The following is a 10,056-nucleotide window of genomic DNA, read 5'->3' as shown; positions in this document are numbered from 1 at the left end:
AGATTGGCCTTTTCTCCTTATCACCCAAGAAGAAGGATGGGAGAATGGGTCACTTTGGGATACTTTTGAGCAAGAGTCTCCAAGTGTCTCACTGGCCTAGAGCTGTTTAAACAAGAGCCTGTTCTGTTGCCTTAGAAATGGCAACCCTACGAGAAACTGGTCAGGCAAATTGGTACTCAGGGAAGTGTTGAAGGTAATAAGGCATTTGGTTTTTATTGCTAGATTGATCCCCTCCCCCTCTGCTCAAATAAATCTGTCTGCTGTTGGAAAATGCATAGGATTTCGTCCTTGCAATTGCTCAGGTCTAGAGGCCTCTGATATTTAAGGCTATGTAGCAGCATTACAAATGTTGTTTATTTAATATGCCCCCCCTTTTAAAAAATATATTTTGTTGGGGCCTTCTAGGCAGTTATCCCCCACATCTCTTTAGCCCTCATTCTAGCCTAAAACTATTATTTCACCATATGAGGTGGCAGAAACAGCTCCAACATTACACAGTAGGTTGTCATCAGTAATTGCTGAAATCTGTAACATCAACTAGCTACAAACTATTCTGTGATCTGTGGTGTGTTGCCCTGAGCGAACCATGTAATTTCAAGTACATACCAGATGCCATAAACAACAGTTTCTCAATCTTTGACCATATGCACATTTTTATTCTTATACCTGCAGCAGTTTGTTGAACAATTCCACTATAAAACTGAACTGTGTGAAATATCACATCGGAATACAAACTGAGATTACCATTAAAGCCATTGCCTTACATACGGTGCAGGACACCATCAATCCGAGCAAGAGGCATGTGCACTGCTTGTGAGTCACTCTGTAGCCCACTGCCCACCCATGTAGCTGGTGAAGGTGGGGCTGCTTTGTGGCTAGTAAGCAGTGCCTCATCACAGTTGTGTTGCTACTCTTGTAATTCCCAGTGGGACTACTGTCCCAGTTGTGATGATGCAGTGCTTAGTAGCCATGGAGCAAGCTGTACCTCAGGCATGCTGCCCAGGTGGGCTGTAAAGGGGCTTGCAAGCCGTGTGCATGCCTTTTACTTGGATTGGCAAATTCCTGCACTGTATGTAAGCCATTAGTAATTTCAGCTGAACACAGCTGTTCAAAATGCAAAGAGCTCCTCTGAAAGTTTCTTCCTATTTTCTTAGCACAAAGTTAGGTTACATGGAATGAACAGAAAGCATTAAGGCCAATTCTAAACTCAGCCAAGAATACGGATTGACATATTTTGTATGTGCAATGAAGAAGGGGGTATTTTGACCAATTCCCTCCAGGGGCGTAGCAAGGTTGGAGTGGGCCCAGAGATAAGGTTTTAAAATGGCCCCCCCTCACTGAAGCTCAGTTCATGAAATAAAGAAATCTTAAATGAGGCTGAATAGTGGTAACAAAAAGCATACCTATCTATCTGTCTATCTATCTATCTATCTATCTATCTATCTATCTATCTATCTATCTATCTATGTGCCACAATAGAACATCATCCTAAATTATTTTTTAAAAGGTTTTGTAAACTGTGGACGATGCAAGTCATTTAATGGTACTAGAGAAAGACATGCTGTTCTGGTAGCTCCAGGTCTTAACACTCATATCAATTTCGGAGGATGAATACAACTGAAGGAAGACTGGTGGGTGAATGGCTGGGGGAGTCAGTCATGTGACTTGCCTCTGGGGGGCCCCCAAGGCAGTGGGCCCCCAGACATCTGTCTCCCTTTGCCCTATTCTAGTTATGCCCCTGATTCCCTCCTTCCCTCTGCAGCCTTCTATGCCCCTGAAAACAGGTCCCTCAGGGACCTATTTTCAGGGGGCACAGAAGACTGCAGAGGGAATGGGGGAATTGGCCAAAATACCCCCTTCTTCATTGCATGCATGAAGCATAAGCCTGGATGTCAGTTAGTATTCTTGGCTGAGTTTACAAACAGCCTTAATGCTTTCTGTATATCCTCTTTATCATGAAAATTGAAGCATTATTTGGCATGTAAAATGCTGGTCTGGATGTCAGGCACTGTATTAATGTATAATTGGGCAGATTGTCCAGGTTATATCTGAGTTTCTATGAATAAATGGAGTTCTTTGGGATATTGTTATAGTCTATCTAGTAATAATTTGTGTTTTGTTGTGTGGAGGTTTGTCCCAGTGGTGATCCCGTAGAGAGTGTGATGGCGGTGGGGGCAGTGGAGTCAGAAAAAAAATGGAGGGAAAGGAGAAGGAGAAAAAATGGAGTTGCTTCTGAATAAAGCCTTAGTTAAACCAGCATAATATTTCTTCGTGGTTACAAGGGAAGCAGTTACAAAACAGATATCAAAACCAAACTGGATTTCAAGTTTTGTCCTGTCTGATTGAAAGTACTGGGTGGAAACTTAGGGAGGTAACAGTTACAGCTTGGATAGTAAAGAATGGGAAGGTAAATTACTCCAGTTAATCTAATTACTTTTCTAGCCTAGATTTTTAAGGTATCTTTATTTTTGCGGGTTGTTTTTTCTATTTCCCACTTTTTCCTGTCCATTATAGTGAAATAGTTCTTTTTTGCTATAATTTAATGAAAATAAGAATAATGGTTTCTTCCATTAATTTAATGCTCCTCCCATGAAGGACAAATTCTGACAAAATAAGACACAATTCAGCACTAGTCCCTGAGTCCAGCTGACCAATGGAGTAACAAAAGAGTCTGAATGGGCAAACAAGAAGCTTTCAGTGTAAAGGAACAGTTCTCCTTGAAGTTTTAATCGGGATTTTCTACAAACTTCACAATTCAGTGTGTTATCAACTGTTACTCATACAACACCTATAGAAAAAAGAATAAGTGCTCTAGCTGTTACATTTTCCCTAAAAAATTACTCTAAAGTTAGCTGAAAATCACAATCCTGGAGAGACTGAAAATGTACTCCCATTGGCTGATGTGATTATGACATCACTTTCCTGTTCTTCTCTGGGGCAGATATACTGCAATTTATTCTGCTGAGTTTTCTTGGTCTTACCAACTCACAGGGACCAAAATTCTTAAGGTGAAAAACTACGGGAGTAGAGGAAGATAGGGAATTCAATTCATCCAATTTTGCTATCAACTACATCAGGGTTGCAGCCCTGATTTGGGTGGGATATTGGGGCAGGGGGACTGAGAAACTCTCTTTCTTGGATACTGCAGGCCTTTGGTGTATGAGGTGGTGGCAGCTCTGATTTTTTTTTTTGGCGGGGGGGGGGGCTACTGGAGGGGGCCTGAGGAACTCTTTCTCTATAACCATCTCTAGTAATCTTGGGAGTGGAGTTGCAGTGTGGGTGGAGCAGAAGGCAAGCATCAGACAGCATCTGTGCAAGGTGGTGTTTACTTTGCATTTTAAAATTTTATTGGTTTTTACAATATCTTAACAGTCCAATTACACTTAATTAAGTAAATATTGACTTCCCGCTTACCAGTCTGCACGGTTCATATTAGCTATACAAATCTACCATTGCTATAATAATTCAAAACACATATACTCCACATTGCAAACTCAATTTTACCCTACCCAACCTGCTGTTGTTACTAAATTTCAAACCCTGCTGAAAGGTCCATATTGGAAAAATAGTTCTTTAAGTAAAGTAAGAATGGCTCCCAATCTTCTTTGAAACATTCCAAGTTTTCATCCCTTATAAGTGCTGTAAGTTTTGCCATCTCAGCGTATTCCAAAATTTTTATCAACCAATCTTCTTTTGAGGGCATTTTATTATCTTTCCATTTCTGCACATATACTATTCTAGCCGCCGTGGTTGCATACATAAAAAATGTTAAATTTCTTCTGGAGAACTCTCCTTGCGTTATTCCCAGCAGGAGGGATTCTGGCCTCTTAGGAAATGTCATTAAAAAAACACAACTTCAACTCATTATATATCATATCCCAAAAGGCCTTTGCCTTCCCGCATGACCACCACATATGAAAAAAGGTTCCTTCACATTGTCCACATTTCCAACATTTATTTGGAACATTTTTATACATTAAAGCTAATTTTTTCGGTGTCAAATATCACCTGTACATCATTTTATAATAATTTTCTTTTAAAGTATAACATGCAGTGAACTTTAAATCAGTTTTCCATAATTTTTCCCTAGCTGCCATATCTATATTATGACCCACATCTTGAGCCCATTTTATCATAGTCATTTTAACCACTTCATCTCTTGTCTCCTCCAAAAGCAACTTGTATATCTTAAAGACTAATTTTTCATCATTTTCACACAATTCCTTCTCAAATTTCGACATTTGATCCTCAAATCCAACTTTAAGAGCCTTCTTGTACATTTCATTTAGCTGATGATACTGAAACCAGTTACTAACCAAATTTTGTACTTCGATTAGGTTTTTCAATTTACAGCCCCTCTCTTGAAAACAAGGTGGTGTTTACTTAGTTACACTGAAAGACCAAGGAATCTGTGTTTCCTGAGTTTCTCCCATGTTCTTAAAGGAAAAATACTCTGAGCTGGAGCAGAGAAAGCCAAGAAGAAGAAGAAGAAAGGAGAAAAGCAGGATGGGGACTGGCTAACAAGTGTGCGGAGAGTAAATTTTACTTTCAGTGTGGCAGGAGATCCTGATCTTACGGTACTTCAGCTCCAGATATATTAGGCAGACTAGGCAGACGTAGGCAGACTTAGCATCACTTAAGTTAAGGTAGGAATAAAAGCACCCCCAGCACCCAGCACCCCTGCCAAGAAAGATTCCATGTGCCTTGGAATCCCTGCTCTTTAATCCTAGGTGTATGGAGGAAGGGCACACTGCAGTTAACAGTAATGCAAGAAAAACACTCCGCAGTTAATGGTAGAAGGAAGAAAAAGGCACTCTGCACTTTGATTTTCAGGTGATTTTCAGCCACTCATGTAATGGAAAAACCTGGTGCATGCATGGAAGCTTAGCCTGGATGTCAGCTGACAAGTCTAAGGTAAAGGGCTAGTATAGAAACAACCTCCAAACAGGTTTCAGAGTCCTCCAGATAGACAGAGAGGCAGAAGGAGCTCCAGGCAGATGTAGGGGCTCGCTGATAATAAAGGTGCCAACCCAAAGAAGCAGCTCTTTTGTTGAGTTTTGATGAAAGTTTTGAGGAAACTTTGTAAAATACTTAAATTTTTGCGCCAGAATGTATACCTGTCCTTCTGTAGAAATTCACTCATACCACATGAAATGACAGAACTGGATACTTTACAAGTCCCAAAGAACTTCAGATTTTATACAGAGTGCCAGTGCTAACTGATGAGAACAATAATTTCAGACTTCTCCCTCACTATACCCTTTTTATCACTTCCTCCTTGTTTGATATTTAAGATCATTGGTATAACAAAAACTCATAGTGCAATGAACAAAATGCTAAGGGAGCCCTCTTGTGGCTAGTTTAATGCACAGTCATACGAAGTTAAACGAGACTTCCCTTAAAATATTCACTTAGCCTTGCCAATTTATTAGGTCAGCCATTGAACAAAGCTAGCTGCAGGCCTTTTTTTTTTTGCTTAAAAGATCACTGGAAGCATTTCAGGCAAGGTTCAAACACTATCGCTTTATGATATTTTATAATCTTTGTTATTTTAACTCCTTCTGGCTCAATCCTTTTTGCTATTGTTGAACTCAAATTTGATTCAATTACAAACATTATCTAAGGGTACATCCAGACTAGGCACAAGCATCAGTTCTTTGGGCCCAGTACAAACTTGTAATGTGAACCCAACATCTCAGTTCAAGAAACCTTACACAACATAAGGGCTAACCATTTGTTTTCTGATATTACAAGCAGTAGCGAAATTTAGCCACACAGTAGGTAATCTCAACATCAGAATCAGAATGAAGGAGATTTACATACAAGTCATCCGACCTGCCTGGATAGTGTAACAAAATTGGACCAATAAGAAGAGAACGTACATCTCTATAAAATACACAATAAAATAATACATGCACCACTGACTCAGTCATGCTTGAGCATCAGGGGCAGAGCCATTGGTAATACCACATATGGCCAACTCTGTCTTCCAAAAATTAGTTAAAAAAAAAAAAAAGGTTTTAGTCTCATGAGATTTGAACATATCTTGAATTAGGTGTGTAATTTGAGTAAGTTCTAACCAAGGAAGGTGAAGGTCACTGGTTTTGTTTATTATTTCTTGAGAAGAAAGAATTTAACTTTTGTTCAGGAACATCTTTTTGTTGTTGTTGTTAGACCTACTTTTTTCCAATATAAGAAGGAATTCACCTCTTTCCCTGGAGGGAAGAAATCTTGCCTGAGAAAGATTACAGGGCAAGGTGAAGGGACTAGTATACACTTTTTGGTATACTAAATATAGTATGCTATATTTTAAAGAGGCCGGAGAGAAAAGAGTTCTGAGTAATTGCTGTAGGTCTGTTGCTAGGTTTATGCCACAGAACTTCACTGATGTCATATAACAGAAGGAATTTTCAATATGTGCCCATGGTATGTGGTTAAAGGAAAGCCATAGTTTGAGAAGAAAGGAAAATATAAAGATGCTTCATAATATATTTGTAGATTTGGGTACTTCAAGAACAAATCTTTGGATTCTGGGTTTCTTATGTCTCCATATGCAATTATCCAAGGTTTGTTGCCATGTCTGGATTTGTGTGGAAGGTTGCTATTGAGATTGGGATCATTTGAAATAGAAATAGCATTCTGGGAAGAATGGCCATTTTTACTAAGTAAATTCTTTGTATCCAAGAGAGATTTAAGGAGTTCCAGATACTGAGATCCATTTTGGTTCTTTGGAGTAGAGCAGGCCTGCTCAGCTTTGGCCCCCCAGCTGTTTTTGGACTACAACTCCCATCATCAGGAACAATAGCCAGCAGCCAACAACAGCGGCCAGTAGCCAGGGATTTTGGGAGTTATAGGCCAACATTTGCAGGAGGGCCAAAGCTGAGCAGGCCTGGAGTAGAGGTTTGTAGTTGGTATCAAAAAGTGAGTCTCCATTGGATGGAATCCAGACACCCAGGCACTTCCATTTTGAATTGGGTAAGACTCAGAATGTGGTCCTCTTCATCTTAAAGGATGTTGTAAGTTGCGTGTAGATTTGTTAATAGTGAAGCCCGAAGCTAGTTTGTATTGGTCCAGAATGCTAAGAAGGGCTGGCAGTGATTTAAGAGGCTTGGAGAAGTAAAGGGTAACATCAGCATATAGGCTAATTATATGCTCCATATCGTTTATAGATAGACCAGTGATATGAGGAGATGACCGGATAGCATGTGCTAAGTGTTTGATGGAGAGTGTGAATAGCAAGGTACATATAATGGGCATCCTTGCTGTGTCTCTCTTTGGATGTTTATTACCTCTGATTGTAGGCCATTGAGAAACAGTTTTGCCATGGGAGAGTCATAAAGTGACTTAATAATTCTTTGAAAGTTGGGGCCAAATCCAAGAAGTTCCAGTAGGCAATGTAGGAATTTTGGTTCCAATCTGTCGAATGCTTTTTCAGTGTCCAGATTCAATGTTACCAAAGGTATCTTATGTATAATAGCCCAATTTATGACATTTATGGATCTTCGAGAATTGTCTGATACATGTCTATGTGGCATAAAGCCGGCTTGATCGGGGTGTATGTATTCTCCAATAAATGTAGTGAGCCTCTTGGCCAAGATTCAAATAAATAGTTTAACATCTTGGTTGAGCAGTGAGATGGGTCTGTAGAAGCCTTGGTCTATATGGTCTTTATCTGGTTTAGAAAGGACTATAACAAAAGCCTCTTTCCAAGAGGGTGGGATAAACCCAGTAGATAGCACTGGGTTGAATAAAGGTGTAAATGGAGCTAGCAGAAGTTTTATGCTAGCATGGGTTGAAGATACTTTGAATAATAGGTAGTTATCCAAGAATCTAGTGACGTTGGCTGAACATGGAGAGTCTGTGGAGTATAAAGTGCTGTACAATTTAGTAAATTCAGCCATACTGTCATCAGTTTAGTTTGGTTCCTGGACAAAATCAGTTTAACTTTCTCCAGAATTTCCTTTTGTACTAATTCAGTTAAAATTTTACTAGCTCTTCATCCCTTTTCATAGTCGTTTCAAGTGTCTGTCATATTAAAATTGTTTATAAAGCTTGAAAGGGTTGTCTCAGCCATCCTATATCTATTGGCAAGTCTAAGAGACGATTTATCTAAAGGTAGAGATAGATTTATCTAATATTGAGTCCATGACTGCATATTAATTACCTCTAATTATCCAGTCAGTTACTTTCATCAATTGTAACTTATTTAAAAGATCCTTTAGAAAATTTTGTTGGTTATTATTGGGTACATAAATGAAGCCCAAAATGATACATTTATCATGCATAGTACCTTCCATTAAGACATAGCGGCCTGAATCATCTTTATGTATTTTTACAGCATTAAAGGGGCAATCTTTGGGAAAAAGAATGACTGTGTCCCTGGATCTGGAGTTACCAGAGGCAATATATTGTCCAATATATAACTGGTAAAAATTAAGGGTGAAATGTTTAGAGATGGATCTCCTAGTATGAGTTTCTTGTAGTGAAATTATGACAGGCTGTTGTTTTTTGAGCATTCAAAATATCCATGTATGTTTCACACATGATCCCGATCCGTTACAGTTAACAAAGAGCCTGCGTGGTGTAGTGGATAGAGTGCTGGACTAGGACCGGGGAGACCCGAGTTCAAATCCCCATTCAGCCATGATACTAGCTGGGTGACTCTGAGCCAGTCACTTCTCTCTCAGCCTAACCTACTTCACAGGGTTGTTGTGAGGAGAAACCTAAGTATGTAGTGCACCGCTCTGGGCTCCTTGGAGGAAGAGCGGGATATAAAAAAAAAGTAACAAAAAATAATAATAATTCTTACGTTATCCACCATGCTTAGAATACAGTTTACTATAGCACATTATTTTAAATTGAGTTACACCTGCAATAACAAACAGCTGTATTTGGCAAGAAGTTAGAGAATGAGTAAGGAAAAAGGCACAAAATAGTGTTGTTCCGTGTGACATGTCTTCTAGGATAAATGACATAAATCTCAACCATGTGACATGTCTTCTAGGACATGTCACATGTCTTCTAGGATAAATGACATAAATCTCAATCTCAAATTGGAGGTTTTGTCTTTTAGACACAATTGGGCTAGCCCCTTGTGTCTAAAAGACAAAACCTCCAATAAACAAATGTTAACAAACAACAAAGCAAGAATATGGAAATTATTATGAGTTGTTTAAAGATGGAGGAAAGTCTGAAACTAATTTCCCTTCCCCTTGGAGTTAAAGAGACAGTTATTATATGATATTAGGAACATAGGAAGCTGCCATATACTGAGTCAGACCATTGGTTTATCGGGCTCATATTGTCTACACAGACTGTCAGCGGCTTTTTCAAGGTTGCAGGCAGGACTTTCTCTCAGCCCTATCTTGGAGAAGCCAGGGAGGGAACTTGAAACCTTTTGCTCTTCCCAGAGCCACTCCACCCCCTGAGGGGGAATGTCTTACAGTGCTCACATTTCTAGTCTCCCATTCATATGCAACTAGGGTGAACCCTGCTTAGCTAAGGGGACAAGTCATGCATGCTACCACAAGACCAGCTCTCCTCTGCACAAGATTAAATTGTGTTCATTATCCAATATTGTTAGAAGACAGCAGTTAGTAAAGAGATTCATTATTAACAATTATACTGGCTCTTATCAAGAGGAACAGGTCAGATAAAATATTACCCATGCAGTGACCAAAGCATACTAGCAATAGCACTTACATTTATATACCGCTTTATAGCCGGAGCTCTCTAAGCGGTTTACAATGATTTAGCATATTGCCCCCAACATTCTGGGTACTCATTTTACCGACCTCGGAAGGATGGAAGGCTGAGTCAACCTTGAGCCCCTGGTCAGGATTGAACTTGTAACCTTCTGGTTACAGGGCAGCAGTTTTACCACTGCGCCACCAGCGGCTCTTACTACCTCTGATACCTGATAGTGTTTAGGAAATCATTTAGCAAATTTGGGCTTCCCCAGAGGTAAGGATGTCGCATTTTCAGATGTGGATGTGGATAGGCCAATAGTGGAGAGAAGGTCTTTTCCAGATTCCAAGGCTCTAGCCATTAATATGG

Source organism: Hemicordylus capensis, chromosome 3 (genome assembly GCF_027244095.1).
Source record: "Hemicordylus capensis ecotype Gifberg chromosome 3, rHemCap1.1.pri, whole genome shotgun sequence".
Classification (NCBI taxonomy): Eukaryota; Metazoa; Chordata; class Lepidosauria; order Squamata; family Cordylidae; genus Hemicordylus; species Hemicordylus capensis.
The sequence above is the reverse complement of the archived record's forward strand: the minus strand, read 5'-3'. Positions refer to the sequence as shown.